The sequence below is a fragment of the Muntiacus reevesi genome, chromosome 18 (assembly GCF_963930625.1).
Source record: "Muntiacus reevesi chromosome 18, mMunRee1.1, whole genome shotgun sequence".
In the NCBI taxonomy this organism is placed as follows: Eukaryota; Metazoa; Chordata; class Mammalia; order Artiodactyla; family Cervidae; genus Muntiacus; species Muntiacus reevesi.
In genome coordinates, this window is record NC_089266.1 from 42,894,746 (window position 1) to 42,903,897 (window position 9,152).

At 42.5% G+C, this 9,152-nt stretch overlaps 1 pseudogene; it reads left to right on the forward strand.

The window, feature by feature from the left end:
* The first annotated feature begins 8,432 nt into the window (after positions 1-8,432).
* LOC136150074 (protein cornichon homolog 4 pseudogene) lies at positions 8,433-8,952 on the forward strand (annotated as a pseudogene).
* Positions 8,953-9,152: the final 200 nt, after the last annotated feature.

The window sequence follows — 9,152 nt, forward strand, 5'->3', positions numbered from 1 at the left end:
AAAAGATTGTGTGACTTTGTGTGTTAGTTTTACCTGCAGAAATAAGTGTATTGAAGACATCATCTCCAATGTATAGTTAGGAATCTTTGAGATTAGCATTTAATTTCTCCAAAGCATAAAATCATTTTCAGATTCGTAGCCGCAAGAGACCTTAGAGATCATACAACATAACCTTATTTTATAGGTGATGAAACAAATACTGTACAAATGAGTTTCTCACATTCATACAACTAGTTACTAATAAGAATGAAGATGGGGCACAACTCTGCTCATGAGGAGTCAGGCACTTTCATATTGCACACTAGTTCTTTTCAGTTCAGTTCAGTCGCTCAGTCGTGTTGTTGCAGGAAGGGGGACCCCTTCCAGGGCCCGAAACTGGGCTCTTGTCTAACACTCGGAAATGAATTGTCCGAGGAGACACATGCTGACAAAGCAAGAGATTTTATTGGGAAAGGGCACCCGGGTGGAGAGCAGGAGGGTAAGGGAACCCAGGAGAACTGCTCTGCCACGTGGCTCGCAGTCTTGGGTTTTATGGTGATGGGATTCATTTCCAGGTAGTCTTTGGCCAATCATTCTAATTCAGAGTCTTTCTTGGTGGCGCACGCATCGCTCAGCCAAGGTGGATGCTAGCAAGAGGGATTCTGGGAAGTGGACGGACAGGTAGTGTCTCCTTTCGATCTTTCCCGAACTCTTCCGGCTGGTGGTGGCTTATTAGTTCCGTATTCCTTATCAGGATCTCCTGCCATAAAACAACTCATGCAAATGGTTACTATGGTGCCTGGGCAGGGTGGGCGGTTTCAGTCAGTGTGCTTCCCCTAACAGTGTCTGACTCTTTGCGACCCCATGAATCACAGCATGCCAGGCCTCCCTGTCCATCACCAACTCCGGGAGTTTACTCAAACTCATGCCCATCGAGTCGGTGATGCCATCCAGCCATCTCATCCTCTGTCGTCCCCTTCTCCTCCTGCCCCCAATCCCTCCCAGCATCAGGGTCTTTTCCAACGAGTCAACTCTTCGCATGAGGTGGCCAAAGTATTGGAGGTTCAGCTTCAGCATCAGTCCTTCCAATGAACACCCAGGACTGATCTCCTTTAGGATGGACTGGTTGGATCTCCTTGCAGTCCAAGGGACTCTCAAGAGTCTTCTCCAACAACACAGTTCAAAAGCATCAATTCTTCGGCGCTCAGCTTTCTTCACAGTCCAACCCTCACCTCCATATGTGACCACTGGAAAAACCATAGCCTTGACCAGACAGACCTTGTTGGCAAAGTAATGTCTCTGCTTATTAATATGCTATCTAGGTTGGTCATAACATTCCTTCCAAGGAGTAAGCGTCTTTTAATTTCATGGCTGCAATCACCATCTGCAGTGATTTTGGAGCCCCAAAAAATAAAGTCTGACACTGTTTCCACTGTCTCCCCATCTATCTCCCATGAGGTGATGGGACCAGATGCCTTCCATCTCCCTTCAGAGTGCCACTCATTAACAGAAGACAGAAGCTATGTCTTTTTAAAAATATTTATCTTCTTTTCTTTCAAATTTGAGTCTATATTAAAATACTGTTATGGGGTGTTAAATATCTCAGCTGATCTATTTCCTTTGTATAGACTCACTTGAATTTCATAGAATTTTATTGCTAATTTGGTTCAGACAGAAAAGAATCTACCTGCAGTACAGGAGACTAGGGTTTGATCCCTGGCTTGGGAAGATCCCCTGGAGAAGGGAATGGCAACCCACTGCAGTATCCTTGCCTGGGAAATCCCATGAACAGAGGAGCCTGGTGTGCTAGAGTACATGGGGTTGCAAAGAGTCGGGCATGACTGAGCAACTAACACACTTGCAAAGGGACCTTAAGCTCACCTAAGATCACATTATCAGTAAGTGGTGAAGTTGGGGACCAGAACAAATGTCATCTCCCTCAAAATCCATTGCAAAGAATTTTATTCTTTTCATTGTGAAGAATTTCTTCCTTTTTTTTTTTTTTTGCATTTTTGGATCATGTGCATTAGTTCAATTTGTGAGTGTTAATAAAACGGAGATCCATATTTGTTTTGAGTTAGATATCAAATGCCTGAAGGGGGATTTGGAGAGAAAATAAAGTAAGAAGACAGAGCAATTGGATGTTTTGGCTTTTTTCAAAAAATAATTTTATTTTGTAACATTTTTTTTTAATTTATTTTATGTCGGAGTATGTGCTGAGTCACTCAGTCATGTTGGACCCTTTGTGACCCCATGAACTGTAGCCTGAAAGGGTCCTCTGTCCTCGGAATTCTCCAGGCAAGAATACCGAAGTGGGTTGCCATTCCCTTCTCCAATCTTGTAGTGTAGTTGGTTTACAATGTTGTGTTAGTTTCAGGTCAACAGCAAAGTGAATCAGTTATGTATGTAAGAGCAATTGATTCTTAGCCAAAGATAGAAAACATCCTAATCATGTGCTTCAAATACTAGGACATTAGAGCAGGAGGGATCCTTAGAGACCACATGAGCAAGCCCTGTTAGTTCCAGATGAAGATGCTGAGGCTCAGCTTCACCGAAGTCACACAGTAGGTTATTACCAGAGGCAGGTCTAGAATCTAGGTACCTGGATTCCCCATGCAGGAGGCCAGTGTTTTCCAAAGTTCAATCATTTGAAAACTACCTTTCCGATTTGCCCAAATCCACTTATCATTTGTGTTAGTATTTACTTAATATTTTTATTTGAATCAAGTTATTTTTAAAATTAAATAATATGTAATGTATTTTAAAACTTCCATTTACTCTTCAGAAAAAAAATGGCTATTATCATAAATGGAAAACCAGTGTTGTTTGCTATATCAGAAGACAAATATAAACATTAAAACTTTGGCTATATTTCTAAATTCTGCTCAATTTCTCCTCTTGCTGAAGGCATGTCTCCTGAGGTTTACTCTCTTTTTAAAGAGAGAAACAGTAAGTGTTAGAGACCCCCAAATGAGAATTACTTCTTGATGTAATTAAAGGCAACTGAAAGGAAACCTCTTTCTCACTATGCATTTTTTGTCACGTATGTGGCAGCTAAAAAATGTTTTGTATGCCACCAGCAACTCATACTCCACATTCTGGGCAATACTGCCCTGACCTATATAATAGCATGTATTGAAAATGCGTTTTGACCCTGTGCTTTCATTCTTGGGTTACACTGTATTTTATAAACATTGATTGGCTCTTATCTAACCTGTGTCTTAAGGGCATAGATAGTCGTCCCCACCCCCACCCCCCGCCCCACCATCCACAAGAGGAATGAACTGAGTTCCAGAGAGGTTTGGAGAATTATCCCTGCACAGCGATAAGCTTGAGGGAGCCCAGGGCAAATAAACTAGGCTTAACTTCCTGATAAGGATTTGGCCTGCTTCCTCCCCTTGATGTGATCTGGGAACCTAGGAGTTGTGCAATCCTTATGGTTCGCTCCATAAGACCATCCCCATGGAGAAGAAATGCAAAAAAGCAAAATGGCTGTCTGAGGAGGCCTTACAAATACCTGGGAAAAGAAGAGAAGTGAAAAGCAAAGGAGAAAAGGAAAGATTTTCCCATCTGAATGCAGAGTCCCAAAGAACAGCAAGGAGAGATAAGAAAGCCTTCTTCAGCGATCAATGCAAAGAAATAGAGGAAAACAACAGAATGGGAAAGACAGAGATCTCGTCAAGAAAATTAGAGATACCAAGGGAACATTTCATGCAAAGATGGGCTCGATAAAGGACAGAAATGGTATGGACCTAAGAGAAGAAGAAAATATTAAGAAGAGGTGGCAAGAATACACAGAAGAGTTATACAAAAAAGATCTTCACGACCCAAATAATCATGATGGTGTGATCACTCACCTAGAGCCAGACATCCTGCAATGTGAAGTCAAGTGGGCCTTAGGAAGCATCACTATGAACAAAGCTAGTGGAGGTGATGGAATTCCAGTAGAGCTATTTCAAATCCTGAAAGATGATGCTGTGAAAGTGCTCTACTCAATATGCCAGCAAGTTTGGAAAACTCAATAGCAGCCACAGGACTGGAAAAGGGCAGTTTTCATTCCAATCCCAAAGAAAGGCAATCCCAAAGAATGCTCAAACTACCGCACAATTGCACTCATCTCACACGCTAGTAAAGTAATGCTCAAAATTCTTCAAGCCAGGCTTCAGCAATACGTGAACTGTGAACTTCCAGATGTTCAAGCTGGTTTTAGAAAAGGCAGAGGAACCAGAGATCAAATTGGCAATATTCACTGGATCATCAAAAAAGCAAGAGAGTTCCAGAAAAGCATCTATTTCTGCTTTATTGACTAGGCCAAAGCCTTTGACTGTGTGGATCACAATAAACTGTGGAAAATTCTGAAAGAGATGGGAATACCAGACCACCTGACCTGCCTCTTAAGAAACATATATGCAGGTCAGGAAGCAACAGTTAGAACTGGACATGGAAAAACAGACTGGTTCCAAATAGGAAAAGGAGTAGTCAGGCTATATATTGTCACCCTGTTTATTTAACTTATATGCAAAGTACATCATAAGAAATGCTGGGCTGGAAGAGGCACAAGCTGGAATCAAGATTGCTGGGAGAAATATAAATAACCTCAGATATGAAGATGACACCACCCTTATGACAGAAACTGAAGAAGAACTAAAAAGCCTCTTGATGAAAGTGAAAGAGGAGAGTGAAAAAGTTGACTTACAGCTTAACATTCAGAAAACTAAGATCATGGCATCTGGTCCCATCACTTCATGGGAAATAGATGGGGAAACAGTGGAAACAGTGGCTGAGTTTATTTTGGGGGGCTCCAAAATCACTGCAGATGGTGATTGCAGCCATGAAATTAAAAGACGCTTACTCCTTGGAAGGAATGTTATGACCAACCTAGATAGCATATTAATAAGCAGAGACATTACTTTGCCAACAAGGTCTGTCTGGTCAAGGCTATGGTTTTTCCAGTGGTCACATATGGAGGTGAGAGTTGGACTGTGAAGAAAGCTGAGCGCCGAAGAATTGATGCTTTTGAACTGTGTTGTTGGAGAAGACTCTTGAGAGTCCCTTGGACTGCAAGGAGATCCAACCAGTCCATCCTAAAGGAGATCAGTCCTGGGTGTTCATTGGAAGGACTGATGCTGAAGCTGAACCTCCAATACTTTGGCCACCTCATGCGAAGAGTTGACTCGTTGGAAAAGACCCTGATGCTGGGAGGGATTGGGGGCAGGAGGAGAAGGGGACGACAGAGGATGAGATGGCTGGATGGCATCACCGACTCGATGGGCATGAGTTTGAGTAAACTCCCGGAGTTGGTGATGGACAGGGAGGCCTGGCATGCAGTGATTCATGGGGTCGCAAAGAGTCAGACACGACTGAGCGACTGAACTGACTATGGTTTGCTCCAGTTGTCAAGCAGAGGGTTGAGCAGGGTGGCGCAGAGGGTAGCCTTTAAACTGAGTCTGGTCCTTGCCAGGTTAGCTGATTTAATCCTCCCAGTGCCCATATCCCATTTCACAATTTCAAAGAGACTAAGTAATTTTGCAAATTCACATACTGGTTAGAGGCAGAGGCAGCACATGAACGCCCCTTCTGACTTCTTAAGCTCATGTGCTTCACTGACACCGTGAAATTATACATTCAGAGACCTGGGTTCTAGGCTTATTGTGCCATCGGTTTGAAATGTAATACTATTCAAAAGATCAAAGGATCCTGAGCCATTATCAACCCTGTTTGCTTTGTCCAGTCATGGGCTTCCTTAGTTTTCTCACTACTTCCTCCAGGAATTCAAGTGGATTCATGTAGTAGCCCCATAACTCCATCTCTCTTCCCTGCATAAGTACCATTTAGCCCTTATCTTTATTTTGCATCACATGCGCTTAGTCACTCAGTTGTGTCTGACTCTTTGCAGCCCCATGGGCTGCAGCCTGCCAGGCTCTTCTGTCCATGGGATTCTCCAGGCAAGAATACTGGAGTGGGTTGCCATGCCCGCCTCCAGGGGATCTTTCTGACCCAGGGATTGAACGCAGGTCTCCCACACTGCAGGTGTCTGAGCCACCAGGGAAACCCATTTTGCATCATGCTGTGACATTATTAGAGCAATGGCAAACTTTGAGAAATTGGTTTAAAAAATTGAAATTTCAGGGACTTCCCTGGTGGCCCAGTGGCTAAGACTCCATGCTCCCAATGCCGAGGGGCCCAGGTTCATTCCCTGTCAGGGAACTAGATCCCACATGCCACAACTAAAGATCCTATGAGTTGCAACTAAATAAATAAATAAGTATTTTTTTAAAAAAATTGAAATTTCAAAATTAAATGCTGTTAAGAATCAACATAAACCAGACTGATTTTTTTCATGTGTAGAAATGATCCATATGAGAGATAATTTATAAATTGACTTGGCTTTCTCCTAAACCTCACCAGGAATGCCTTTGCTGAGGGGTGGGGAGGCAAGTGTAGGCTGAGAGGAACCTGCTTAGAGGGAGGCCGTTAAGAGGGAGATTGAAAGGGCCTAAAATGAGGGGAGACATCTTAATAACCAGGAGTTCAGGGACTTCTCTGGTGGCCCAGAGATTAAGACTCTGAGCTTCTGATGCAGGGGTGGGAGGGTGTGGAGGGGTGGGTTCCAGCCCTGGTTGGTAAACTAAGATCCCACATGCCTCGAGGTACAAACAAAAACAAATAAAACAAAACAAAAACAGGAATTCAAAAGGACTTGGAATGAGGAGCAGAGTGTGAGGGGGGAGAAAAAGACGGCAGTGAGTCGGGGGATAGGAGATGACAAGGGGGAAGGACAGGGGCAGTTTCCTCCTCTCTGCAGCTCCTTAGCCTGGTTCCTCTGCCTGTAGCACCTCCTGAGTGTATCCCAGTGTCTTCTCCCGTCCCTTGAGTTGGCAGTGCCCTCAGTCAAGTAGAAGACAGAGGCTTAATGCTCCTTCTTGCTCCTTTTGGACAGCGGCTCCCCCAGCAGCCTGCTGCCCTGGAGAATATCATCATCTTCTTTTCCCATTTCAGCAGGTCCTTCATAAACACTTTCTCCTTCAACCTCCATGGATGCCCTGACCTACAGTGCTCACACTGCCTAAGCCATGGTGCCACCATCTCCATGGTCCATGTATCATATATTTTAATGCACAAGCTTTGTAAAGTATCTGAGGAATAACTTCAAATGGGGAACTAAAGTTTCCTCCATCTTTCAGTGTTGTTTATTGAAATATGGTCCAAAGGTAATAGACCCATATCACATGAGGAGCTAGCAAGTGACACATCCTTCTCAATGGCTTGTCTGATGACATCATTGATTTTGGATAATTCATTTACCATTTATTTCACCCCCCCAACACAGCCTGCTACACACACATACGTACAAATTCTAATCATTTTCTTTTTTTGTCAATAAATGTAAAGATTGTGGGTGGTAAATGATGTTTAAGAAGTTGGGACACCCTCTGATATCAGTGCTTTAAACTAGTAATTTTCACTGGAGTGATTTCAGTTTTATTGACAGACAGTTTGAAAGCACAAAGAAAGTGTATTCAACATAACAGCAAGGAATAGTGAAACTCCTTGAGTCAGTGACTAAGCCAACAAATAAAACCTCTCATTGTTTGCCAAGCTCTTGATCTGTCCTCTTGGGGAAAAAAAAAAAGTGATTTCAAACCCAAAGTGATTTCAAACAAACCTCCCTTAAAAGGAATTAAAACTTGAGGAAGGCAAGAAGGAATTGAGTGTATGTAATCTGAGAAAGGAGCTTGTCTTCAGGTGCAGACAGTTTCCATCAAAGGAAAGAACCTGCAAATGTGACCATGAAATCAAAGTTTCTTCTCTTTGAGGAGAAGTTCCAGACCTTAACTGAATTTGTAACTAGTGGGGGATTTGTGCCCAAAGGAGTTGATAACAGAACGAAATTGACCTTAAAAAAAAAGGTCTCTAGGAGGAAGCCCTTGGGAAATTAGAAAACAGGAAGATAACCAGTCATCGAGCAGAAGGAACCATAGCCTGGAAAGTACATCATTTGGGTCTGGAGAAGTGGCACAGTTCAGTGGGAAAAGTCTGAAACTTGAAGTCTGGAATTTGAGTCTCTCTTGCTGATGATTCACATGACTTAGAATATGCAGCCGTCTGTTTCAGGCTTAGAAATGCCTGCTGACTAAAAGAGAAAGTATGTGTGAAATGCTTTATGCCTCTAGATGGAAAAACTATGTGTAAAGGCAGGCTAGTAATGTAATAGTTTCTGTTCCGCTCTCAGGCTTCACTGGACTCCTTAGAAATTTATGCAGCTGGAATTACCAAATGATTTGAGGAAGAGACTCTGAATGATGGAGGAGCAGGCAGTTATAAAACAGATATAAGTGAATTAGTAATATAATACCTAGTATTTTATTTCTTTGAAATAGGACCAATAAAGCTGATGAATAAATACACCATTTGTTTTTCTTCTACCGAGTAGAACCATTTTCCTGCGGCGGCGGCGGCGGAGGATGGAGGCGGTGGTGTTCCTCTTCTCTCTCCTCGACTGTTGCGCTCTCATCTTCCTTTGGGTGTACTTCATAATTACATTGTCTGATTTAGAATGTGATTACATTAATGCTAGCTCATGTTGCTCAAAATTAATCAAGTGGGTAATTCCAGAATTGGCTGACCATACTCTTGTCACTGTACTAATGCTCATTTCATTGCACTGGTTCATCTTCCTTCTCAACTTGCCTGTTGCCGCCTGGAATATATATCGGTACATTATGGTGCCAAGTGGGAGTATTTGACCCAACAGAAATACACAATCGAGGGCAGCTGAAGTCACACATGAAAGAAGCCATGATCAAACTTGGTTTCCACCTGCTGTTCCTTCATGTATCTTTACAGTATGATTTTAGCTTTGATAAATGACTGAAACTGGAGCAGCCGTGGTTGAAGTCAGCCTACACGACAGTGCACGGTTGAGGAGCCAGGGACTACTTAAGTCATCCTTAGAACCATGACCATAGCAGTATATTTGTTTCTCTTTGAACAAAAAAATATTTTTGCTGTGTTTTTACCATACAAAGTATTTTAAAAACATGAAAAAAAAAAAAAAAACCATATTCCCTGAAATTTTCCTTATGTCTTTCTTGTTGTTTTCCTCCCAAACTTATCTTACTTTCTCTTTTTAAAACCTCTCTTGCATTTACTCCTTTGGGGGAAGGTACTGT